This window comes from Ciconia boyciana, chromosome 4 (genome assembly GCF_034638445.1).
Source record: "Ciconia boyciana chromosome 4, ASM3463844v1, whole genome shotgun sequence".
Taxonomy (NCBI): domain Eukaryota; kingdom Metazoa; phylum Chordata; class Aves; order Ciconiiformes; family Ciconiidae; genus Ciconia; species Ciconia boyciana.
Window position 1 is genome coordinate 86,086,719 of NC_132937.1, and position 8,099 is coordinate 86,094,817.

At 41.3% G+C, this 8,099-nt stretch overlaps 1 long non-coding RNA gene across 2 annotated transcripts; it reads left to right on the plus strand.

Moving 5' to 3' along the window:
• The first annotated feature begins 287 nt into the window (after positions 1–287).
• On the plus strand, positions 288–6,371 carry LOC140651236 (uncharacterized). 2 transcript variants are annotated; one of them, XR_012042319.1, is made up of 4 exons: positions 288–497; positions 641–761; positions 2,050–2,216; positions 4,139–6,371. It is a non-coding gene; the product is annotated as an uncharacterized lncRNA (long non-coding RNA). The 2 variants fall into 2 exon arrangements; XR_012042320.1 differs by lacking the exon at positions 641–761 and having other exon boundaries at positions 290–497.
• Positions 6,372–8,099: the final 1,728 nt, after the last annotated feature.

Below are 8,099 nucleotides of genomic sequence, written 5' to 3' on the forward strand. Positions count from 1 at the left end.
AAGTTAAAGTTTGAAGAACTGACATATTGAGATACTGTAAACTATTTCTCACCCATGGAGTTGGACAACAGAGTTGGACCAAGGACACACGTGTCTCCACTCATTTCATCCGCTTTTGTTGCAAGTAGGGCTCTTGGATGGTATGCAAGCCTGAGATTGCAACAGCCAAGTACAGGAAATGCCTCACGAAGCTTACTTCAGCCCTAGAGCTGCACAGGGAGCTGAAAGGGAAATAAGCAGACCCTTAGAGCATACGGCTTGCTCTCCTATTACTATGAGGAGGATAGCAGAAGAAAGAGCAGTGGCTGTTCCTGCTGGAAATAATTTCTTTATCCGCACTAGGCAGGTGCCAGCCAGCCTAGCTGTGCAGAATGGTGGGCAATACTCAGTCTTTGTCAGGACTTTTGAAACCGGTCTCCTGGTGCACCTCATGCACTCCAACCACTGATGGGCATTCAGTCCAGGACACCAGAAGAGAGAAGTCCAGGACACCACAGGTAATCTGAAGTTAACTCCCTGGAAATGCATACGCTTTGAGGACTGGATCCTCTCTACCAACTGCTTTGCTCTACAGATCCACTCCTTTTGGGCCACCCTGTCTGTATATCTCAACTTAACCTTTCTTGCCCCACTGTCCTAGGAAACTGCCTGCTTTTTCTGTGCTGAGAGTTAGCTCTGCAACACAGCATGATTGTTGCATACCTACAGCAAGCACCACTGGCTCATCATCATCATCATTAAAAAAAAACAAACAACTTCAGGTACTGAAAGATTGTTTTTACATCTGTCCTCTTAGCTTATAAACCAAGATGTTTGCTACATTTTGTGATGTGCCAAGTTTTCCAAAATTACTGAGAAATGAGGACAGTTGCTTCCTCACAGTTTTTTTTTTCCTATTAAAATCTTCATTAAGCCAGTCAGACTACAGAACACCTGAAACTTGCTGGTGTGAATTCACATGCTGGCAGAGAACTAAACACCCAGGACTTCAACAGCTTTAAAGCTTACAGGTAGTCATTATTCCCAGAATCTGAGTATTATATTTTGCAAGATACACTTCTTGAAGAAGTTCACAAAATACTCCCCAAATCTTTATCAGTCCAACAAACCTGTGGTTCACTGCGGAATGTGGCTATGTGTCAACTTGTGATCAAATTGGCCAGAGCTCTGTGTATCCCTACAGACTGTAGAGATCCCGTTTTCCAGGGCCTCTTTCTGGCAAACCTTTGGCGGAAACGGGCTATGGCTTGAGCCTCATTTATAAATGGAATAAAACAGGTCTCCAGTTTAACTGTTTAGTATGTTGTTCTTGCATCTCAGAGCACCATGCCTGTTTAGCATTCTTGTCTTGGTACAGCCTGCAATCCCATTGCAGGTCTCCATTCCTACTTGCCAGGTTTGCTCTCGCGAACCCTAAATCTGATCTCATTCATCCCTAAACACTCTGATCTACTCAGACAAAAAAAGAGGAAGATCTCTGCTTAAGCCTGTATGGTTGACTGGCAAATAGTTTCAATATTTTTAGCAAATCTCTGTACTTGGTGGCATGCAACATTGCACAAGAAAACCTGTATATCACAGAAGTCATGGAAGTGTTTCAAAATGCATGAATTACAAAATATAATTCATAAATCTTTTGTGTGGATAGACCTGGGGAGGGGATGTACCCTGTGCTGTTGCACAAATCAGTTTCCTACAGAGAATGTGACATACGGCATGGGATACGGCAATGGGACGTCCCTACTCACAATAGGATAGGAATCAAGTTTTAACCTAAAATTAATATGTGTAAAACAATAATGCTTCTGGCTACTAGAACCTGTCTTTGGTGCAGAACAGATCATAACAGAATAAAGGACGTGGATCAGCCTCTGAGTGGCTCCTTCTATTAATAAAAAACCCACTTCTGTGCATTTGTCTGTGTTTTAAAAACTGTAGTTACAAAAGCCAGAGCTTCTTGCAGGACTAATGATATAGTAGATGCCTCTGAGGATAGCTCAGTGACAATAACAGAGTTGGGGAAATATTTCTGATCTTTCTTTTTTGCAGAGCTGGGACTGCAGGCTGATCCATGCCACTGACTCCCAAGTGTGCTGTGGTGGTTTCTAGATGATCCTGGAGAGGCCTTAGGAGAACACAGTCAGGATGCGCTTCTGAGGAAGACAGAGATGGTGAGATGAAGATCAGTGAGAGGACAACTCCCAGCTGATGGCAAGGTGAGAAATGGTCGGAAGCCACAGGACTTAGAAGGCAGCAGGCTGTATCACTAGTTTATTCAGGGGATAGTTTCTGATGGATTAGAGTCTAGCTGCAGGAATGCTACAGTTTTACTAGAAAGTCATATGGGGAACTTGTGCCATTTATAATCAATCTAATCTACAGCATCAAATTATCAAATTTCTATGAGGGACAGAGAGACATGTCACAAAAAGCAGGATCCCAAATTCTTCATGTCTGCTAAAAGGGTGACAGAAGCAGAGTTCCCCTGCCAAAAAAAAGAGAGAAGTAACCAAAGACAACCTGTTTTCAAGTTCAACCTGACAAGGTTTGGGTGCATGCAGCATATGTTATTAGTTTGTTCTGAAAACAGAAAGAATGATGTCAGTGAAGTACAGAAATGGGCTGCCAGCCACACTTCACTCTGAAATGAGCAAATCTACCTGCAAGGCAAGAAGAGAGGGAAGCCTAGCAAGCAGATAAACCAAAACAAATACCAAGGAAAAAGCAAGTACACTCTGGGAAAGCATTCAAAGCTTCAGGCTATGAGGAGCTTGATGCTGACATTGGGGAAGGGCATGGTTTTGTAGTGCTAGCCACTCGGAAGAAGGGTGGCCCTAGGATTCTTCCCACCCCACCGCCTGGCAAGCCTTTGGGATGATCTGCTGTGGTGACTGGACCTCATGCAGCGAGCCAGTCAGACAGGTTTTAGAAAATTACATTCTTGGACTCAGCATGGAGAAAGAAGCTGTTCAATGACAAACTAGATAAGCCACCTGTCCTTCTCTTATGGCTTGTCTACATCACATACCAGTATTGTTTCTTAAGTTGTCAGCTAGTGACTTCTGGGAAATTGTGTAATCCACTCAGATACTTGGAGAGAAAAATGTTTGGTGTATTTTTGATGAACTTTAGTCCTTAAGGCACTTTTCCCACAGCTGTCCCAAATTGGTTTAATTCATATCTTGAAGGACCTCCTTCTTTGGTTCAGTATACTTCCGTTACTGCTCTGGTATCATACTGACTCAGTGTCATGTCCATCTTTAAATACCAGCATGCCACTAGATCTCCCTCTTTTTCAAGGATTTATTGCTAGCATCACACACCACTCTTGGCCTTACATCAGTCACACCTGATTCTGGAGGGACCACTGCACAGATCATGCATTTCCGTATGGTTTGGGGAAAGGAAGGGATCACATCCTGTCTCAACAGCATCACTGTAATGCCTAGATCTAGAGAAGTACCTGGCAAAACAAAGAAAGCGGACGGAGGCCTTTCCAGGGAAGGCTCCAGTGCTGTGACAAAAGAAAGGGCTCTTGCATAAGAACAATAATGGACAACAATCGGACATATGCACACGTTTTCAGTTCCTCCCCTAACATTATGAGCGGGTCTTATTTTCTTCCCTGGGGTCACTCCTGATGGGAATGAACTTAAAACCTGGATCCCACAAGATCCATGTCCTATCCCCTGAAGCTGACCCTGAGGAAGAGATAAACCTCAAAGCCCAAGCAGATGTCCAACATAACTATACCAGGATTATCATGGGCTCACTTACAAAAAGGAATTTTAAAATAACTTTTGTTCTGGGGACCTCATGAGAAGCTATTGGAAGCTTTTCAAGCAAGTTCAGTTTTTATTACCAGCCCCACACTCATTTTATGAATGCTCCAAAAGATGTCCAGGATGAACAGTCTATGCTTTGTAGTGTTTCCTTTTCTGAAGCATCAGACCTTCCTGGTTTTGATTACCCCTTTCAAGCACCCCCTCAATCCATCTATTCATTTAATATTCCCTGAGTCCCTTGTTGCATGACTTCTTCCCTCACCATGTGCTCAAAATAGTGCCTGTGCCAATAAAATGTGAACTCTGAAGTGTTTACTTCTGTAATATAACAAAGTGTTCTCTTTCCCTTTCAGATGGCTACTGTTCCATACTCTACTTCAGCTGATGGCATCTCAGAGGTTATAAACAGACACTTCACAGCAAAGCGGTTTTTTCCCCGCTGTGGTTGATACACAAAGATGGATCTCAGCATAGAGAGTACATAGCTTCACATCTCAGCAACATTTTGAGTTTATAGCTACCTTGAGCCTCGATAGGGTATTTTTCCATAAATCAAGAAATTTCAAAATGCAGAGGAATGAGTAACAAGGAAAGTGAAAGCATAAAACCAGAATGATTTTGGCATGAATCGTGGAAGGCAAGACCGTCATTCCAGGGCTGGCAAAAAGTGACACCAGCACTGGCTTTCTACTGCAGCAAATTTTTTGAGACCACTATGTAGAGTAACATCACTGATATTCTGCTAACACTCCCATTGCTTTCTCTGCATCTTGATCAAACCAGAGATAACATATTTCAAAGTAAAGATGACCCACAACATGTAGTTGGGAGACCCCTATTTTGCATGGATTACATAAAAGCATATTCAGCAAACATTTCCCCCAAACATTGCACAGGCAAAGGCTGAGACATCTCACCTACTTTGAACAAAGAGTATTATCTTTCATTTAGACATATGTATCCCATTTACTCCATCAGATTAATTTCTGCTCTATACTGATATGCAAGAACAGTATGGATTCTGTAAGGGATGAAAAAGCAATGGTCAAAAGTGATAACTTTGTGTTTTAGTCATCCCTTTTGTTCACCACTCATTTCTCTCTGCTCACTTTAGCATGTTGCTAACCCAGGGATTAGGCCCTGAGAACTCGTTTGGGCAGACAGCTTGTTATGAACCCTTCAGAGGCACCATTTGCTCCATGTTTGTGTGAGGAGATCTTTGGGATTCACAGAACTCATAGGTGGAGCTGAAGAATCATGATAACGTGATCCATGAGCCATGATCTGAAAAACTCCTGTTTCTTTTCTGTGGGTTTGTTTACTGGCATCATACAATGTGGACTAGCCATTGCAGATGTTTCTTCAACTCCCAGGATGGCTGACTTTGCAAAATATTAATAACCCCAAGTGCAACCTTCTGCCAAATCTGGCTCTATTCTCCTTCATCCTTATTCCCCTTTTCATATTTTTGTTGTTAGGGCTGTGAGTATTTTCTTTGTTAGAGCTGGATACAAACAAGAGTACATTAGAACCCAACCCTTTAGAATAATCTTTCAAATCTCATTTCAAAAGATGGAAATCTCAAATGTTGAACCCTAACATCTTGTCTCCATTTGGATTTGGGAAGCACAAAGGGCAAAATGCATCCCTCACATCAGCTGGGTTCTTTCCGCAAGTCTCTGAATTGTAATCCCTGGCCAATGCTGTCACAAGATACAGAGTGGGCGCAGACTAGTCAGGAAACAAGTATAGACAGCAGTGTAATTAATATGGCATTATATGGGTGTACAGTACTTAACCACTGCTCCTCTGGGCCAGAAAGATGTTGTCAAACAGAAAAAGCAACAGAGCACAGTGGACAATACACCTTCCAAAGAAAGATCTGCCCTCCTCTTACCCCTTCCATTACCCCTTCAGGAGCTACCTCTCCTGTTATATGTCACTTCCTTTCTCCTTGGTAATAAAATTTCCCTTAAATAATTTCATTTGAATGGTAATGCACACCAAGTTGCAGTGTTTTACTCCATTCTCAGTTTCTTTACTTCCCTTTGTTCACATGTGTACATTATGGGATCAATCCTATTGCTAGAGAATCTTCTCAGACAATAATTTTTCAAGAGAACATTAGGGGAAATATCCCAAACAAACTTGTTGGACCAAATGCAGCTACACAGGACTCTGAATAGAACGACTGCAAATATTCACTTTGATGGTTTTTATTTCTCAAACTAGGAATATTTTCAAAGTTTAGTTAACACAATTGTATTTTTAAAAAAAGCAAGTGAGCCAAATCCCTGCCAGCATGCCACTTTTGTTATACTACTTAATCATTCTTCTCCTTCACGCATGTAATAGATTCTTCATTTGCATAAACATATTTTATTGTATCATAAAATGACAATCTGGCATCACTTCACATATCTTAATGGTTCCCTGTTGTTGGTAGTATGTAGCAGAAATAATGAAGCTTGGAGTGCATCCCAAGAATTACCTCAGTACTTTCCACAAATTCATTGTGTCATCCCTAAACAAAGTGATGTGATCTTAATAGGCAAGAACTAAAGACTTCACCATGGGGAATGGTGACTTCATTTTAACATTACGACTGTCCTTCTGAAACTGCAACAAAGCTGACTGTTGCCCAACAACTGTGTTTATTGTTATTGCCATCTCTGTTGCTATGCTGTATCCCTTACTACCATCAGAGGAGGTTGTATCAGATAGGTTCCCCACTACCCCAGCACCTCACAGCTCAACGGAACAGTTGCTACCACAGCATAGGGAAGACAGGGCCAAGCTAAAAGTTCATCTAGGAGACATCTTCCACTTCCACAGCCATCAGTTTTCCTTGCCTGACCTCTCATTGGAGTGTTGCTTATATATCCAGTACTGAAAAGCAACTCAAAATCTTTATAATCCAAGTATCTATCTAGCAGCTCTGAAATAACGATACTCACCAGCAGTCCAAAGCAACCAGCAGGACTCAGGAACCAAAACAAGCCTATTGCCTCATCTACCATATAACTTGCCACAGAAACGGTGTCTAATTGCACACAAACCCCTCACATGCAGAATCGCAGACAAACCCCTCACATGCAGAAATCTGAGGGTACCCAACGTTGTTGGAATAGTGGTTTGCCACACCAACACTTGCCATTGCCAGATCTGTTGTGCCAAACAAAGAAGCTTTCCTGAAATTAGCAGAAGAAGAAAGAGGTACTGTGGTGGGAACGGACTGACAAATTTCAATTGAAAAGAAGTACAGGATGAAGGCACTGCAAAGTATGAATTTTATAGGTAAAAGTAAGGTGTCCATGTGTCTCTAATCGAAGAATGTCATAGATATTGCCAACTGAGACAGCATAAATTTCTGAGAACCTCTTTTTAAAAGTTTAGCATCTCACTGCTGTAAGTATATTTCCATTATTACTTTGCTGCTGGCTGATCCTGAAATAGATCTCAGGATACCTTTACAAAATGCCACATCTTTTGCACACACTTGATTATTTAAAAGAAAAACATTTAATGTGAATGTACGCAGCTGGTTACAGGCATTTAAAGATTCTCTTATTCTGTATTGTAAATACTGTCAGCAAAGCACTTTTGTCTGCAATCGCAAAAGAAAGAGGCAGACAAGCAGCAAGACAAGATTTCTGGAATTTTTAAGTTAAGAAACAAGAATTCCAGGAATGGTCCAAGCAATGACAGAACTGGAACAGTAGACTTCCAACAGGAGGGGTAAAAAAAAAAAAGAGAGAGGAGGTTCTGAACATCTTCCACTTATTTACATTACATGTTTTAATATGTGTAGAAAGATTGTTGCCTCAAAACCAGAAGAGAAATTAGTAAAGGTGTAATGTTACATCTTTTATGCTATAAACATACAAACACACTCCTTCTAGTTAACCTAGAAAGTCTTTCTGGTTGCTTCCAACAGTATCTTACCTTTTCTCTTTTGTGTAAAATTGATTACCACAACAAAATGACTGCAGCATCAGAAAATGCACACATAAAGCTAACTAAGCATCCTATCATACAGAAAGGGCCACCCACTCCAATAGCCTCAGAAATCAGATCTTGACCATGCAATCCACTGGGACCATCTGGTGAAATGAAGAAAAGCTGTGCAAGTGGAGAGCTTGCTAGGTTCCAGCAAGATAGGTAAGTACAAAATAGCTCAGCGATACAGGCTGTAAGTAGCAAAATAATACTAGGGTCTTGCATCTGGCATGCTGGTATTGCAGCTTTTTCTTCTATTTTTTTTTTTTATTTATTTATTCTGTTGTTTCCTTGCTTACTCTTCAAGAGCCTCTC